Genomic DNA, 18,554 nt, shown 5'->3' on the forward strand with positions numbered 1-18,554 from the left:
CCTTGAGAGAAAATCACTGTATCAACATTGTCTACATCATCTTCTCGGCGGTTTGCATTCCGTGCAACACAAGCTTGTATTTACATTTTATACATTGTGCTTGTGTAGTTGCTCTTGTGACTAGTTTAGCTTTAGTAGCTTGCTAGTTGCCTTCTTGCTTGTGTAGCTAATGTAGAATGGGTAGTACATGATGTAAAGATATATGAACTCTAGAGAAAAAATAGTGTATGTAGCTTGGCGATCAGTTGGAGCGAAGATGTATTCAATATAAACCACCCAAACAGTTAGTGTGTAGCAGAGTCTCCAGCCCTAGCTAGCCCGTTAACCATAACGCAGAGCGTGGAGCTCGTGCACGTGTAGGAGAAACAGGCGTGACCAAGGAGCCACTGCCGACCACCCATAATGCAGAGCGTGGAGCCTGTAGCATGTGTAGGGAGGAGCCAGAGAAAGGGCCATCTCTGGAAGCATTCGAGCATCAACATGACTGTTTGGGGGTTCAGAAAATCATTTGGAGAGCAAACATGGAGAAAATAGCTCGGAGAAAACATCATGGCGATTAACAAAGATTGAAGAATATTTAGAAAAATATTAAAGCGTGACTTAGCTTTAGACAAAACATCTAGTCGGCGGCATATGGCGTTATCTGGTCGGCGATGCGGGCAGCTCGCTTAGTGGCTCGCTTGATGACTAGAACGAAGTTGATCTCATGTTGGAGTCAGATGGGTACGCGGAGTCGTAGTTGAATGGGCTTAGTCAGACTCGGCAGAACGGAATTCTAGTTAGCTCGGCTCGATTGACGAAGTTGTATCTCGCTTGGATGACTCGCTTGTAGCTTGATGGAGTTGTATCGAGCTCTAACGGTGGGTGCATGCCTAGGGTTGATCCTATATTTTCATGTATGACGATTGGACGCTGGACGCCGGGTGCTGAGCACCGCTAGATGCCACCACGAGTAGTGAGCACCGCCACGGGTCGACCAAACACGCAGTCAAATCCTATCATCAATAGTTATGAAGACAAATACATGTATATGGAGACATACACAATAAAATTGCTAGATTAAACAAATAGCTTGACTGAGCTCTTTGATGTGGAACCAAATTTGTTGAACTCGCGCTGGAGTAGGGCCACAAGAAAGTAGATGAGCCGATCTTTACATGCATATGCATGCCTTGTGTATATAGGCAAGATCCGTATTTGCTTGCAAGATGCATAGATACGTGCTACCTCGTGCTGTCCGGCGATGACTCCAAAGCCAGACCTATAGGCATTAAGGCTGTCCGTCCAACTAGGGTGTGCACATCACCTGTGCCATGGAGGGTCCCCATGCAACATCCAGATGCGACGCTTGGCTCTCTGATCGGGCCTTCGAGGCATCGTGAAGCTCGATGTGTAGTCACGATGATCCAGCAAGCAACGAGCACCACCGCTGCCAAGGCCCAGCGACATGTCTATCAAAATCCTCATGCCATAACACGTTGACGAAGGACGCTCGTCGTGGGAAGCCGAGTTCACCGCGGATGACGTTGATGAAGAAAATTCCCATCTGGTTCATCATGGGATCAAGCGCACACCCCTACCTAGCACGCCAACTGTCGATAGAATATCGTCGGTAGTCCACCGAGGGGTATCCTGTGATGGTAGATTTATCAGTGGGGGTGCGCGTAATTAGGAACTGAATGGTGACACAAGGCGTAGAGACAATGATTTAGATAGGTTTGGGCCATTTGATCGATGTAATACCCTATGTCATGTGTCTTTGGTGTATTATATTGATCTGTAGTAGATAGATCTTGTCCGCTAGGGGACCCTTGTCTCTCCTTATATAGTCTGGAGGGGCAGGGTTATAAGTAAAGTAGCCTATTTGGTATTATACAATAGCTTGCGGTGCACGCCGAGCAGCGCCATGCACGCCTTGATCTTGTGGGCCAGGCCACCTCTGATGGTGCGGCCCATGTCTTGTCTTGAGGATACCGGGGGCCATACCCCCACAGTAGCATAGAAGTAGCTCCCTTGCGTGGCTAATTTGGTTTTAGTAACCTTGTTAGTCACATTGCTTAGTTTATGTAGCTAAATAATTTGCGCTCTCTAATTTAGCATTAGTTGCCTTGTTATTGAGCATTGCTAGTGAGCTTATGAGCTTTGTGCTTTTGCTTACTAGATTGTGTAGGAGCTCCCCCGGTTGCCAAAGTACTAGTTGCATAGGTTTGTGTGACCTTGCTACTAGAATTGATTAGGTGAGCTCTAGCTAGCCCAACACCTTTGTTGCCTATTTAGGATCTTTGTAAGGTGTTAGAGAACTTAGATAGAGGGGTGTAGTCTTGGCTAGGTTGATAGTTTTAATTCCGTATTTATTTTAGTTAGCCAGCGCGATTAATTTTAGAAAGGACTATTCACCCCCTCTAGTCTGCCATCTCGACCCTACACCTATTCTGACCTATCATTGGTGAAAGCATCTAGGCCCCTTGTTGGGTTTCGGTGATTAATGACAATATAACATTACTATGACTAACGTGTGTTTTGCAGAGGCAATTAAGTTAGGTCATGGTAATGGAGATCAATTGGGCAATCAAGGTTGTCATGCCCCTACGATGAAAATCGTTTCGGTTTTCAAAGGATGAACGACAAGGTTAAGGATGACTAGTTCTAAGTGTCGATTGGAGTTGGAGTGACACTTAGAGTAGTTTAGGACTTTGTTTTTTCCTTTGGCCGTACTATTAAGGGGGGTATGGATGGGTAGCTTGACCTAGGTGAGTCTAGTGAGTTAGGTGTGGTGCACACTTGTTAAAACTAGCACTAGGTAGCTCCACAACAGCCCTATGATCCTATGGAGCAAACTTCATTCACATATGTTGGAGAGTTGGAAGTGAATGGAGGGTCAAATGCTGACTGGACGCTGGCTCCGGTGCGACCAGACGCTGAGAGGCAGCATCCGGTCGACTCTAGTAAGGTTCCAGAGAAGGAAATCTGCGACCAAACGTGTCCGGTCAATACGTACCGGACCCTAAGGAACCAGCGTCCGGTCAAGTACAGTAAGCATCCAGTGAGGGTTTAATGCGACCGGACATGTCCGATCAGTGGTGATTGGACCCTACCAGCGTCCGGTCAATACTTAAACATTGGTGTGCAGGTTGAACTGACCGAAGCATCTGGTCAACATGACCGGAGCGTCCGGTCACCCCGCAGAGGCACATAACAGTTCATTTTTCAGGCTGCCTTATAAATAGAAGCTCCACTTGTGTGTGGAGTTACTTTTGCTCATTCCAACAGTTGAGAAATATGTTTGTGAGTGCCAAGAAGAGCAAGGTCCTAGTGAGCTGATTGAGATTCGTGAATCCAAGAGAGTAGCCTCATTAGTGAATCAAGAGTAGCAAAGTGTGCATCCACCTTTCTCATTAGGCTTCGAGTGGTCAAGTGAGAGTTCGTGCTTGTTACTCTTGGTGATTGCCATCACCTAGATGGCTTGGTGGTGATTGGGAGCTTGGTGATCACTCGGTGGAGCTTGTGGGTGACCCAACTCAAGTTGTGAGCGGTTTTGGGTGATTTGCCACGATGAAGTGTCGAAGAATCAACCTGTAGAGAGCACTTGATCCTTGCACGGATCAAGGGGGAGCTACACCCTTGCGCGGGTGCTCCAATGAGGACTAGTGGGGAGTGGCGACTCTCCGATACCTCGGCAAAACATCGCCACGTTCCTCTCTCTCTATTTACTTTGAGCATTTACTTTGAGCATTTACTTTGAGCAATTCAATACTTATCTTTACATTCATAGAATTGCCATGCTAGAGTAAGTTTGGAATATAGGTTGCAAGTTCGTTGTGCATTAGATTAATAGAAACACTTTTCTAGGCACAAGGGATTAATTGGGCTAACCGTATGATTTAATTATTGCAAGAAAATTTAGAATTAGCCCAATTCACCTCCCCTCTTGGGCATCTTGATCCTTTCAATTGGTATTGGAGCCTCATGCTCACATTTTTAAGCTTAATCTCTTAGAGCAAGATGTCTCATGAGGATGGACCTCCTCCTATCTTTGAGGAAGATGACTTTCCATATTGGAAAATTCGCATGGAGGCGTACTTAGAAGCTCTAGACGTTGGTATTCTTAGAGCCGCCTCACAAGGCTTCCCAAAACCTCAGGATGCTACTAACTTACAAGGCGATGAGGTTAATTATGAAAAGTGGAATGCAAAGGCTTGAAATACCATCTTTAGAGGCCTTTGCAAAGATGTGTTCAACCGCGTAAGGAACCACAAAGACGCCCATGCACTATGGTCGGATGTTCATGCGCTCCATGAGGGAACCAAGAGTGAGCATGAGGAACGCTATCATCTTGTGATTAAAAAGCTAAATTCATTTGAGATGCTTCCCAAAGAATGTGCTAATGAGATGTATTCACGTTTAAATATTCTTGTAGAGGAAGTCAATGGGCTTGGACTTACTCAAATGTCACCATCTGATGTTGTGAGAAAGATCTTGAGTGTCCTCCCTATTGACAAATATAGGCACATTGTGACCGTGCTACACCAAGGTGATCTTTCCACCGCTACACCAACACAAATCTTGGGAAAGATCAATGCTCATGAGATGTACATGCACATCACACCATAAGATGGCTCATCCTCTACCAAGAAGAAAGAGAAGGACTTAGCATTCAAAGCTAGCCAAGACAAGGGCAAAGCAAGACTTGAGTATGAGAGCTCAAGTGATGAAGAAGATGAAGATGAAAATCTTGCTCTCATGGTGAAGAAAGCCGCCAAGATGCTAAAGAAGCTAAACATGAGTGGCATCAAGTTCGACGGCAAGAAGAAGAAGTTCTTCACAAGCTCTAGAAGAAAGCTAATCTCCAAAATGGATTGCTTCAATTGTAGTGAGCTTGGTCATCTAGCACATCAATGCCCCAAGCCTAAGAAAGACAAGTTCAAGAACAAGAACAAGAGCAAGAAAGATGACTCAAGTAATGAAGATAAAGATGAGAAGAAGAAGAACAAGCCATACAAGAAGAGAGATGGCAAAAAGAGGGACTTCCATAAGAAGAAGAAGAGTGGAAAGGCCTATATCGTCAGTGATTGGCTCATGGACATTGATTCATCTAGTGGATCATCCGATGATGATAGTGATAATGAGAAGGTGGCTGCCATTGCTATTGATCTTCCATCTTCACCGCCACCATCGCCATCATCCTCTACACACCTATGCCTTATGGCCAAGGGTGAACGCAAGATTGATATAGCTACATCATGTGATGATTTAATTGATGAGAGCATTGAGCAAGGATCTAGTGGCAAAGGAAAGAAAGTGGTTGAGTGCAATGACTATGATGAATATGTCAAGCTCAAGAATACAAATGAAAAGCTCATGAAAGATCTTGAAGAGATGAAAAGCCACAACACCATTGTGCTAGAAACTCTTGATCATGACAAAGAGTTGATTATTGAGAATGAGAAGCTCAAAGAAGAAAACAAGAAGCTCAAAGAAGAGAAGAAAGATGATGCTCTAAAGGAAGAAAATAAGAAGCTCAAGTTGGAGAAAGAGCATCTCAAGATTGGGTTGAGCAAGTTTGCTAGAGGCAAGCACCTCCAAAGTGAGCTACTCATGAACACCATCATGAAGATGGATAGAAGTGGCATTGGATATGTGGCAAGTGTAGAAAAGAAGAAGGCTCAAGTTCAACAACAACAATCAAAGCCAAAGCCAAAGCCAAAGAGATGTTTTGAGTGTGGACAAGAAGGCCACTTTGCTCATGAGTGCCAAACTCCACCGCCACAAGCCTTCACCTTCTCAACCCTTTGCCTTCAATGCTCACTACATGCTTAGAAAGGATTCTAGTGGAAAGATGAAAGTCATATTCTTAGGACCCCTAGACAAGAATAGGCCTAAGAAGATTTGGGTGGCTAAGTAACTTGTTGAGAAGGTGAAGGGCCCTCAACAAGTTTGGATTCCTAAAGCTTGAATCTCTTGCGTGTAGGTGAACTACAAGACCGGTGAAAGTCATTGGGTTATTGATAGTGGTTGCACTCAACATATGACCGGTGATCCTTGTATGTTCACCTCACTAGATGAAGAGGTAGATGGACAAGAGAACATAACATTTGGAGATAACTCAAAGGGCAAGGTTAAAGGATTGGGTAAAGTGATAATATCAAATGATCATTCCATCTCCAATGTGCTCTATCTTGCCTCATTGAGCTTCAACTTGCTATCCATTGGACAATTGTGTGATCTTGGCTTCCAATGCTTATTCACCGAGGAGGTTGTTGTATCCAAGGTAGATGATAATCAAGTGATATTCAATGGATTTAGATACAATAACTTATATCTAGTGGACTTCACCTCCAAAGATGTAAATTTGAAGACTTGCCTATTCACCAAAACAACACTTGGGTGGCTATGGCATAGAAGACTTGCTCATGTTGGGATGAACTCACTCAAGAAGCTTATGAAGAATGATTTGGTGAGAGAGTTGAAGGATGTAAAGTTTGAAAAGGACAAGCTTTGTAGTGCATGTCAAGCCGGCAAGCAAGTTGCAAATATTCATCCAACCAAAGCTTTCATGTCAACCACAAGAGTGCTAGAACTCCTACACATAGATTTATTTAGACCAACAACATACAAGAGTTTGGGAGGGAATCTCTATTGTCTTGTGATTGTTGATGACTATTCAAGGTACACATGGGTATTCTTTCTTCATGACAATCCAAAGTTGCATCTTGCTTAAAGAAGTTTGCTAAGAAAGCTCAAGAAGATAAGAAGTGACAATGGAAAAGAATTTGACAACACAAACATTGAAGCTTATTGTGATGAAGTTGGGATCAAGCATGAAGTCTCTGCAACTTATACTTCTCAACAAAATGGTGTAGTTGAGAAGAAGAACCGGACTTTGATCACTCTTGCAAGGACAATGCTAGATGAGTACAACACCCCCGAAGCTCTATGGGCAGAAGCAATCAACACCGCATGTTATGCATCAAACCGCCTATTCCTTCAAAAGTTCCTTGGCAAGACACCTTATGAGTTGCTCAATAGGAAGAAGCCAGACATCTCCTTCTTTAGGGTGTTTGGTTGCAAATGCTACATCTACAAGAAGCGGCAACACCTAAGGAAGTTCCAAAGATGTTGTGATATTGGTTTTTTTGTTGGTTACTCATCAAAGTCCAAAGCATATAGAGTATTTAATCATGCCACTGGCTTGGTTGAAGAAACATATGATGTGGAATTTGATGAATCTAACGGCTCCCAAGGAGCACATGAGAATCTTGATGATATAGGTGATGAACCATTAAGGGAGGCTATGAAGAACATTCTGGTTGGAGACATCAAGCCTAAAGATGATGAAGATGATCTACAAGTGATAGGTCCACCCTCTTCATCAAGTGTACCAAAAGATGGCAAAAAAGATGGGAGAGTAGAAAATGAAGACACTCATGTCTCCCATGAGCAAATGGTGGTACAAGCACAAGATGTTGATGCTCCACAACCACCTCCTCAAGTGGTCAATAGAAGAAATACACCTCTCCTACAAGATCACCCACAAGATCTCATCATAGGGAGTCCATCAAAGGGTGTAATGACTCGATCTCAAAAACTTGCTTTATTTATTGCTCATCACTCTTTTGTCTCTTGCTATGAGCCTACCAAGGTAGAAGAAGCTCTTAAAGATCCAGATTGGATCAATGCCATGCATGAAGAGTTGAACAACTTCACTCACAATGAGGTTTGGACTCTTGAAGAGCGACCAAAAGGTGCAAGAGTCATTGGAACAAAGTGGGAGTTCTGAAACAAGCAAGATGATCAAGGTGTTGTTGTGAGGAACAAGGCAAGACTAGTTGCAAAGGGGTTCTTTCAAGTTGAAGGTTGGGATTTTGGAGAGACCTTTGCACCAGTTGCAAGATTAGAAGCCATCTATATCCTACTTGCATATGCATCACATCATGAAATGAAACTATATCAAATGAATGTGAAAGTGCATTTTTAAATGGCTTTATTAATGAACTAGTCTATGTTGATCAACCTCCCGGGTTTGAAGACCCTAGATATCATAATCATGTTTATAGGTTGTCCAAGGCACTATACGGGCTTAAGCAAGCCCCAAGAGCTTGGTATGAGCGCCTTCGGGACTTCCTCATTGAGAAGGGCTTCACCATTGGGAAGGTTGACACCACACTATTCACCAAGAAGCTTGATGGTCATATCTTCATTTGTCAAATATATGTTGATGATATCATCTTTGGATCATCAAATGAAGACTCATGCAAAGAATTTGGTGAATTGATGTCGAAGGAGTTTGAGATGTCAATGATTGGTGAGCTTACATTCTTTCTTGGTTTTCAAGTCAAGCAAATGAAAGAAAGCATCTTCATCTCTCAAGAGAAATACACAAAAGATCTTCTCAAGAGATTCAAGATGGATGAATGTAGGCCAATCAAGACACCAATGCCTACGAATGGACATCTCGACCTAGATGAGGGAGGTAACCCAGTTGATCAAACTCTCTACCGTTCTATGATTGGTAGCTTATTATATTTAACCGCATCTAGGCCCGACATCATGTTTAGTATGTGTATGTGTGCTAGATTTCAAGCTAATCCTAAGGAAACACATTTCATTGCCGTAAAAAGAATCCTTAGGTATCTTAAGCACACAACAAGCATTGGCCTTTGGTATCCCAAAGGAGCTATATTTGAATTAGTTGGCTATTCCGATTCGGATTACGCCGGATACAAAGTTGATAGAAAGAGCACATTCGGAGGGTGCCATTTGCTTGGTAGATCACTTGTGTCTTGGTCATCCAAGAAACAAAATAGTGTGGCTTTGTCCACCGCCGAAGCGGAATACATTGCCACGGGTGCTTGTTGTGCACAAATATTATACATGAAACAAACTTTGCTAGACTATGGTGTAGTTCTAGAAAAGGTACCTCTTTTGTGTGACAATGAAAGTACGGTAAAACTTACAAATAATCTGGTTCAACACTCTCGCACCAGGCACATAGATATCCGCCATCACTTTCTAAGAGATCATGTTGCTAAAAATGATATATCACTAGAAGGTGTAAGAACCGAAGATCAATTAGCGGATATCTTCACTAAACCGTTAGATGAGGCTACATTTTGTAGATTGTGGAATGAGCTCAATGTACTTGATTTTAGCAACTTCACTAAAAATTGAGCTTGTGTTGTCCCTTGCATTCATTGTAATATACAACATGTTTAATTTTTAGTAATACATATAGGGCTTGTCTAACATGGTTAAGATAACCGCCGAAAAGCGTGTGAAGAAGCTTAACCTTGGATCAAACTTCACAAGCAACTAGATTTACTTACAAGTATTGCATATGCATGAATGTTGTTTTGTCGTTTTGTTCCATTTGCCCTCTTATTGCCTATTTTCTTAAAAAGAATTATAGCCTAAGGCAAAATATTTTGAAAAACTTGAGGGTTTGAGAGAGGTCACTCACATCAGTCCCAATTGGTGTTTATTTGGATCTTATTTGAGTTCGGACTTGATTGGGAACAGGCAGTGAGGAGGAACATTGAAGATTTGCTAAAAAAGGATGACCGGATGCTGCACCGGACTCTGCTATCCAGCGTCCGGTCAGTTCACAGGAGGTGAACAGAAGCTAAAGGAGTGACCGGACTCTGCATTTGAGCGTCCAGTCAGGAAGGGTTCCAGCGTCCGATCGATCTACATGGCGTTCAAGGCAACTGACTAGACCCTGCCTATGTCCAGTCATGGACCACCGGACATGTCCGGTCGCGATTCCAGAGGAATTGGATCTCTCTAGAATCGACCGGACACTGGGTGGTAGCGTTCGGTCACTACCACCGGAGCGTCCGGTTAGTAGATCTCGTGCGGCTTTAGGACTCCTTATCCGTTTCCTTTCTTGTCACATCGGGGGACCTAGTTAATCGCGCAAACCATACCTATGCTAACCTATTCCGCCACCGCCAAGTCCCGAGCCCTAGCCGCCGTTTAGCACCACCGCCGCAGCTCGCCGTGCTAGCTCGCCACGCCAACACCACCGTGCCTCCACCGCCACCGCGTCCGCATAGCTCTTCCCCGTGCTAGCTCGCCACGCCAGCGCTAGCCCTCGCACACGTCGCAGCCCACTAGTGCTCACACCGCCGACTGTTCCCGCACCGCTAGTGCCCTGTCCAGAGCCGCCGCCGTGCCCGCTGCTCTCCGGTAAGGCCATGACCTAGCATCCTCTTCGCTTGATCTAGATCATTTTCAATGCATTGACCTAAATTACAACCAGGGCCATCGATTCATCGCGAACCCTAACCCTAGCAGTCCCGGTGATCCCCCACGTGACGCTTCTCTTCTTTTTCTTCGGATTGTCAGTTCATCAGGTAGCAAGCCAGTCGCTTCAATTTCATACCTACATTGCTTGCTCTCATAGGGTTTCACATCTATTAGATAAATCGTATTTACTTGTATATCCTTCTATTCCATCGTGTAGCGAGTCGGTGCCATTGAGGTGTATGTGACAGGTGACAGTCAACTCGGAGCCAAGCTCGCGAGTACGGATCAAGGCCAAGCCTCGAAAGTGTTAGTAGATAGTTGATCTTGTCAGTGGTAGTTTTTCTCTTGTCAGATCAGATGGCTCGCACCAAGAACATTGGTGGTGGTCCAGGAGATGACGATCGGAGGCCCCCGCCTCGCTTGCTCGTAGGAACCAAAGGCAAGGCGACGAAGCAGGTTACATCAAAGAAGCGCAAGTATCCTAATGTAGAGACAGTGAGAGCAGCAGCAGTCGCTGAGGCCGCAGAGCGTGCCAAGAGAGGAGGTGCTCGTAGTGGCGTTGTCATTATAGATCAGCAACTTACACCAGCACAGAGGGCAGCAGTTGAGGAGGCTGAGCGTCTTCATGGTGATCTACCTGGGACTGTCATGATGGCAGGACGTCGTTTGGCTATTGAGGAGCCTCAGCCTTAGGGGGAGTCCTAGCAGCAGCCACAGCAGCAGCCCCCACCAGAAGAGCCTCAGCCAGCTCAGGAGACTAAGGAGGGCTAGCAGGCCGAGGAGGCCGAGGAGACTGAGCAGGCACCCCAGCCACTGCTATGCCGCTCTGGTCGTACCCGTGTTCTAGTCTCACCGAGGCTGCCGACACAGCAAAGGGGATCGCATCCACTACCTAGACCATAGGGTCTGCCTCCAGTGGTACATCTTGACTTGAGGGCCGCCACGGTCAAGCAGGTTTGACAACTAAGGTTTGTAGAGTTTGAGGTGTGGTTTCCTCCGAGGAGGGATGAGAGAGCAGCAGAGGGTTTCTATACACTGCTCTAGGAAGACTTCTACAATGCATATCTGAACAGTGGGGCACTCTTCTGGTCTTAGAGAGTCTGTAGTATTGAGGCTATTGTGGCAGTAGCCGGAGAGCATATCCGCCCCTACTTATCATATTTACTGGGGCTGACAGATCTAATTGGCCAGACAGGATTGTATGTACCATCTTGGGTTCAGCAGTTCTATGCCTCGCTTTACGTTAACCCGCAGCATAACTTCATACACTTTGCATTCAGAGGCAGAGACTACAGGGTGATGAGTTTTAGGGCTAGAGAGATATTGAGGCTATAGGAGCAGCCTGTTAGGTTACATGAGGTGTGTTATGGACATCAAGAGCCTCCTAGGCGTCCTCATAGAGGTTTGGTGCCCCCTACTGATCTTGTGCGACATTACTTCAAGGAGCCCTTTGGTGAGGGGTCAAGGAGGAACCCCAGTGACCTTACTCCTATAGCTCAAGTGCTAGAGGCTATCATTAGGAGGACACTACTTCCTAGGTTGGGATACAAAGAGGGTCTGACTCGCCTATAGCTCTGGCTCCTCAATGCCCTGATGCAGTAGGCTGTGTTTGATATTTGGGACCTCCTTCTATTAGAGATGGAGGATACTATAGCTAAGGGCTTCAAGGGTCATAGGCAGCTTCCATATGCACATTGGATCACATTCCTGATGCTCAAGGTTGTGCAGGTTAGGACCCCAGAGATGGTTGCCGAGTACAGAGGTGCCACCATAGAGTTTCCAGTTTATAACATGGCATAGAGGATCAGACATAGCACACCATAGGCTCCCACTCAGCCTTGCTGTCGTCCAGATGTACCAGAGTCTGTAGCATAGTAGGACGAGATTATCAGAGGTATAGCCGCTACTAAGGAGGAGGAGCTTGAGGCTCAGGAGGAGAGGACCGAGTCTAGTGATAGTTCGGATGACGACTACCGGCCTATTCCTCAAATGCCTCCACGCAGACACGATGTAGAGGCTAGCAGTTCTAGCTCAGCTCCACCTACACCATAGACAGACCCCGCCTTGATTGCTATTCTTGAGCGGATGTAGCAGGATCAGGCACGATAGGCTCAGGAGACAGCTGCCAACTTTGCACAGTTTCAGGCTTGTCAAGATGAATTTCAGCGATAGCAGTAGGTCCTCCAGCAGTAGCAGTAGCAGATGCATCAGTAGCAGTTACTCATGCAGCAATAGCTTATGGGATTTATGCAGCATGTAGTAACAGCACTTGGGGCCCCACAGCCATAGCTCTCGCCCCAGATTGCTCAGCCTGCCACCACTTCGATGACTCCAGCAGTATAGCCCAGTGGGCTTTAGAGTCAGGGACAACCTCTAGCTCCGTTTGCTTCTCCCACAGTACAGGTGTCCTAGTGGTTATCCTCGCTAGTGGTAGCCCCGTAGTTCACACCATATCATATGGGCTTCACACCGGATCAGTCACCCTCGCTATTTGTGCCTGACACGTCAGTCTCCAGGAGTCTTGGAGCATCTTTTAGCGAGTTGACAGGCATGCCTACACCGCCACATATGCATACTACTGGTCCTTCTACAGCAGCTCCCGTCGCCGTGACTACTCAGAGGCTCCCTTCATCTGTCGCATCTTTAGATCTTACGACAGATATACCAGCAGCATCACAGGCAGCACCAGCCCCAGCTCAGACCTAGACTGCTTCAGAGACACTTCTAGCCATAGAGGGTCAGTCAGTACAGAGCTCAGGGTCCAATGATGATGGCGCCCAGTTTCATCTTGCTCCTCGTACCTCAGCGCCCGGCTCGTCCACTGCAGCACCGCCGACCGACCCTTAGGTTTTGGTGTTTTGACGCCAAAGGGGAAGCGGGTTCGAGTATGTAGACTCAGGGGGAGCGACATTTAGGGAGAGCTAGTTATCTATTATTAGCTTATTATCTATTACATTTGGAGTTTCTATGTGTGTGATACATTATGCATCCATGTCTACTATTATATCTATATGACAGTGATATCTACGTGATTGTGATATATGACATGTGTGCTCTCTACTTTGAATTATTAATATGTCATATCATTTGTGTTATGCTCATTTGCCTTTGCTTTCGCGTTTATACTCCGATGCAAATGAGCTTTACTACTTGTACTCATGCTTATTTCATATCTTTTGAGTACATCGTGTTTGCTTGGGTCATATAAGTTTGCCTAACTCTTTTGTTCTTATTGACAAAAGCTTATATGAACCAAGCATAACAAAAACCTCACTCCTTCACATACTCTAGGTGGTATTTTCATCAATCACCAAAAAGGGGAGATTAAAAGCATCTAGGCCCCTTGTTGGATTTTAGTGATTAATGACAATATAAGATTACTATGACTAACGTGTGTTTTACAGAGGCAATTAAGTTAGGTCATGGTAATGGAGATTAATTGGGCAATCAAGGTTGTCATGCCCCTACGATGGAAATCGTTTTGGTTTTTAAAGGATGGACGACAAGGTTAAGGATAACTAGTTCTAAGTGTCGATTGGAGTTGGAGTGACACTTAAAGTAGTTTAGGACTTTGTTTTTTCCTTTGGCTGTACTATTAAGGGGGGTATGGACGGGTAGCTTGACCTAGGTGAGTCTAGTGAGTTAGGTGTGGTGCACACTTATTAAAACTAGCACTAGGTAGCTCCACAACAGCCCTATGATCCTATGGAGCAAACTTCATTCACATATGTTCGAGAGTTAGAAGTGAATGGAGGGTCAAATGCTAACTGGACGCTGGCTTCGATGCGACCGGACGCTGGCCGTAGGGTCCGGTCAGTACATTTGATCAAGGTGATTGCGTTCGGTGCAACCGGACGCTAGAGTGGTCAAGTGACTGGACGCTGAGAGGCAGCGTCCGGTCGACTCCAGTAAGGTTCTAGAGAAGGAAATCTGCGACCGGATCTTGAGGAACCAGCATTCGATCGAGTACAGTAAGCATCCAGAGAGGGTTTAATGCGACCGGACGTGTCCGATCAGTAGTGATCGGACCCTGCCAGCGTCCGGTCAACACTTAAACACTGGTGTGCGGGTTGAACTGACCGGAGCGTTCGGTCAACATGACCGGAGCGTCCGGTCACCCCACAGAGGCACATAACGGTTCGTTTTTCAGACTGCCTTATAAATAGAAGCTTCACTCGTGTGTGGAGTTACTTTTGCTCATTCCAACAGCTGAGAAACACGTTTGTGAGTGCCAAGAAGAGCAAGGTCCTAGTGAGGTGATTGAGATTCGTGAATCCAAGAGAGTAGCCTCATTAGTGAATCAAGAGTAGCAAAGTGTGTATCCACCTTTCTCATTAGGCTTCGAGTGGTCAAGTGAGAGTTCATGCTTGTTACTCTTGGTGATCGCCATCACCTAGATAGCTTGGTGGTGATTGGGAGCTTGGTGATCACCCGACGGAGCTTGTGGGTGACCCAACTCAAGTTGTGAGCGGTTTTAGGTGATTCGCCGCGATGGAGTGTCAAACAATCAACCCATAGAGAGCACTTGATCCTTGCGCAAATCAAGGGGGGGCTACACCCTTGCGCGGGTGCTCCAACGAGGACTAGTGGGGAGTGGTGACTCTCCGATACCTCGGTAAAACATCGCCGCGTTTCTCTCTCTCTATTTACTTTGAGCATTTACTTTGAGCAATTCAATACATGTCTTTACATTCATAGAATTGCCATGCTAGAGTAAGTTTGGAATATAGGTTGCAAGTCCGTTGTGCATTAGATTAATAGAAACACTTTTCTAGGCATAAGGGGTTAATTGGGCTAACTGTAGGATTTAATTATTGCAAGAAAATTTAGAATTAGCCCAATTCACCCTCTCTCTTGGGCATCTTGATCCTTTCAATTGGCAACCGGTAGCCTATGGAAGCACACAACACGAGAACATGGCATGGCCACCGCGCCATACGTAGCCCGTAGGCCCCGACGCGTGATCGCCATCGTTAGGTTTGTATAGGTGCTAGCTAGCTTGTTTTGGATTAGAGCCATGCAATCGCATTCGTCGGCCCCGCGGTTGCATCGGCAGGGCTAGTGTTCAAACATCTGGACAGATGCCCGTGCTTGCACCCTAGTGTTGCGCGCCCATGTGGGGCCTACACCGCTCGAATGTCACCTTCGTCGCCTGACCGCATGCGGGGAACGCTCACGCTCCCTCCGCTTCCCCGCCTAGACGTCTGCGCCTGCTTGGTGGCACCCCAGCGACTGCGGTAGATGGGTCTCATTGCAACATGTGCAACACCAGATCTACTTTTACAACTTCCAAATAAGACACTTACAACATGTGTCCGAACTAGTTGAAACACTTGCAAAAACACCTGAAAACACTTGAAAACCATTCCAAACATATGCAACATTCAGATATACTTTTGCAACATGTGCAACATACATGAAACACTTGAAACATACGCTTGCAACTTGCATGTTATGCAACATCTAGATATACTTCTCCAACATCTAGATGAAACACTTGAAACATACGCTTAAAACACCTGAAACACTTAAAACATATGCTTGCAACATGAAATGTATGGTTACAACATGCATATATAGATGTTGCAACATACGCAACATTCAGATAAAACACTTGAACATACGTCTGAAACACCTGAAAACACTTGACAAACGGCATCACCGCGCAGTCATTGCCTACCTGGTGGGGAACTGTGGTAGCTAGCAAACGGCGCTCGGGTGAAGTCCATCCAGATGAGAGAGAGAGGGAGAGAGAGAAAGAGGAGGAGGCCAGCAGCGCAACGAACAGCACGGGGTGCTCCGGGTACTTCTCGAACCTATCGACGATATGATGTCCTCGGCCATGAGCATGCGGTTGATGCAGCCCATCACAATGTTTGGAAACGCTTCCAAATCGTACGGCTGCCACACCGAGGGCGGCACGGCGGATGGCGGCGAGGTGCGATTGTTGCGAGCGGGCAGAACTACAGTAGTAGGCGTGATATTCAGATAGCTGCAGCCACCAACGCATGCAGTCGAAGCAATCCCATCAGGTGACAGAACGACAGTGACTCATGCCCGGTGAGTGTAAGCGGAGGATGTGGATGGTTGAGCTAGATGTGTCGTTCGTCTGCTGAGGATGAGATGAATGATGAGTTTGAAGAAGAGACAGAGCAGGAGGCGGTGTCGGTGAAGGCTGAGAAATGAGTGGATAAGAATTAATTACGGAATGAGTGGTTGTCCAAAGAACACATGAGCTTGAAGAGTGAGGCCATGTTCGCTTGTCTTATAATTCGTACTTTTTAGCTTGTCTTTTCAGCCGGAACAGTGTTTTCTCTCATAACAAATCAGCCGGAACAGTATTTCAACTTATTTTTTCAGCGAAACGAACGGGGCCTCTATCCCATATTTTTGGAGCCTTGAACGCTCGGGTCCCAGTGTTTCCACGGTTGCATTGGCCATGCCCGCTCGTGTCATCCGTGTCACTTGGACCGCTGAACATCTTGACGCCACGTGCCGTCGCCGTCGCCCGTGGCGGTCAAGTTCACAAACTGAACATGCGGCCGCACCGTCCCGGTGCCCAACGTGCGAGGATATGATGATTGATGATGATGAGATGTGAGACAGGGGTTCATTGTGAGGCCGTATTTGCTCGATCTGTGGCCATTGGCCATGGCCAGGGTCGTACGTACGTTTGGCTTTCAAAGTGCCAAGCCAAAATTTGGCTTTGTTAAACTATTTTGATATCTATTTCGTTTGCAAAATTGCAACCAAAGTTTGTCTACTATAGCCGCTAGCCATTTTTTTGGGCGGCTCACAGAGGAGAGGTAGGCTAGACGATCGAATGTTTATACAATGGCGAACCGAGCATGACGTACAGCGCGTGTATCTCGTGCCGCCAATGCTGTAGAGGCTAGCTGATGCGCGGTGATTTGCCAATCGCGATCTGCCGGGGAACAACAAACGCCGCTGGTAGCGACTAGTGGTGGGATGTCCACCTCGATCGATGGGGGTGACGCCTGCGGTATGCGAGGAGCGCGCGCGGCGTGCTAGATAGGATAGCCCAATCTGTTGTTGTCGTTCGTAGTTTCGCACGCCTCCCGGCCGACGGGTAAACAGGGAACGTTCCTGTACCCTCTATATTCGTCGGGATGGATTCTTGTCTATTTAAATGCACACGGGTAAAGATATGATCCTATCCTCGTCCCCTGATAGATCAAATACCCGTAGGGTATCGAGTATCGGAGGCCGTTGCCGTCTTTAGTCCTGCCGGATTCGCCGGGCCAGTGGCGATCGACAGAACCTCGTTAGTGCACGCACGCGGTGCTAGATCGCCGTCCCGCGCGAAGCGAGCATGACAGGTCTTGTCTCCTGCCGCGATACTGTACCCGCCGGCTGTGTCCGGATTGGAGACGGCGATCCATGGATCGGGATCGATCGACATCCGTACGACAATGGCGAATTGGCGTGTCGCGATGGCGAATCGGCGATCAACACGCTAAATGGCTGTTGTTTCGTCTTTGGTGTACGTATGTACGTGTAGTTTGCACCTTGCGTCCTAGGTCCAGGTCGTCGATCGACACCGTCGGCGCATGCCGCATGCAGCGAGAATGAACGGCGGCCACGACGGCGCACTCGTGCGTTAGGAGCCACCCTGGTGTACGTCCTCCCTGTTGCCCTGCCGGACTGCATGCGCGAACCTAGCGGTGAGCGGCGTTGTCCAGGAGGCAGGAGCGGACGACACTTGGCTTGGCTGGGGTATTTCGTCCAAAAGCTCGAGCGCCTCGGCAACGTGGTAGCGGAAGGCGAGCGTGGTGAGGATGTTGCCCTGCGCACCTTCATCTTCATGGAGGGCGTGATTGGTTGCAGAAGCCTTTAGCCAGGATGGCCAGGTCGTGCAAGACCGAAGAAGTCGGGTTGAGCTCGTATAGGTGGTCGTGTTTGGTTGTCTTTGTTGTTGGTTCAGTACAAGACGGGGTTATGTTTGGTTGCATGCATGCATCAGTTTTTTAGGTGTCTGGCGTATGGGTCCCTGCATCCTGGGTGAAGTCATCCTGCACTATGAGGGAAGGAGAAATCTAGAAGACGAAATCGTGTAGAATAGAAAAGGACAGATGAATGAAAGGATACATGCAAAAGGTACCAACAGAACAACCAAACACACTGCATGAATAGCATCATACAACTAAGGGCCAGTTTAGTTCCAAAATTTTTGGCAAAATGGGCACTGTAGCATTTTCGTTGTTATTTGACAAATAGTGTTCAATCATAATCTAATTAGATTTAAAAGATTCGTCTCGTGGATTTCGTCTAAACTGTGTAATTAGTTT

The sequence above is a fragment of the Miscanthus floridulus genome, chromosome 3 (genome assembly GCF_019320115.1).
Source record: "Miscanthus floridulus cultivar M001 chromosome 3, ASM1932011v1, whole genome shotgun sequence".
Classification (NCBI taxonomy): domain Eukaryota; kingdom Viridiplantae; phylum Streptophyta; class Magnoliopsida; order Poales; family Poaceae; genus Miscanthus; species Miscanthus floridulus.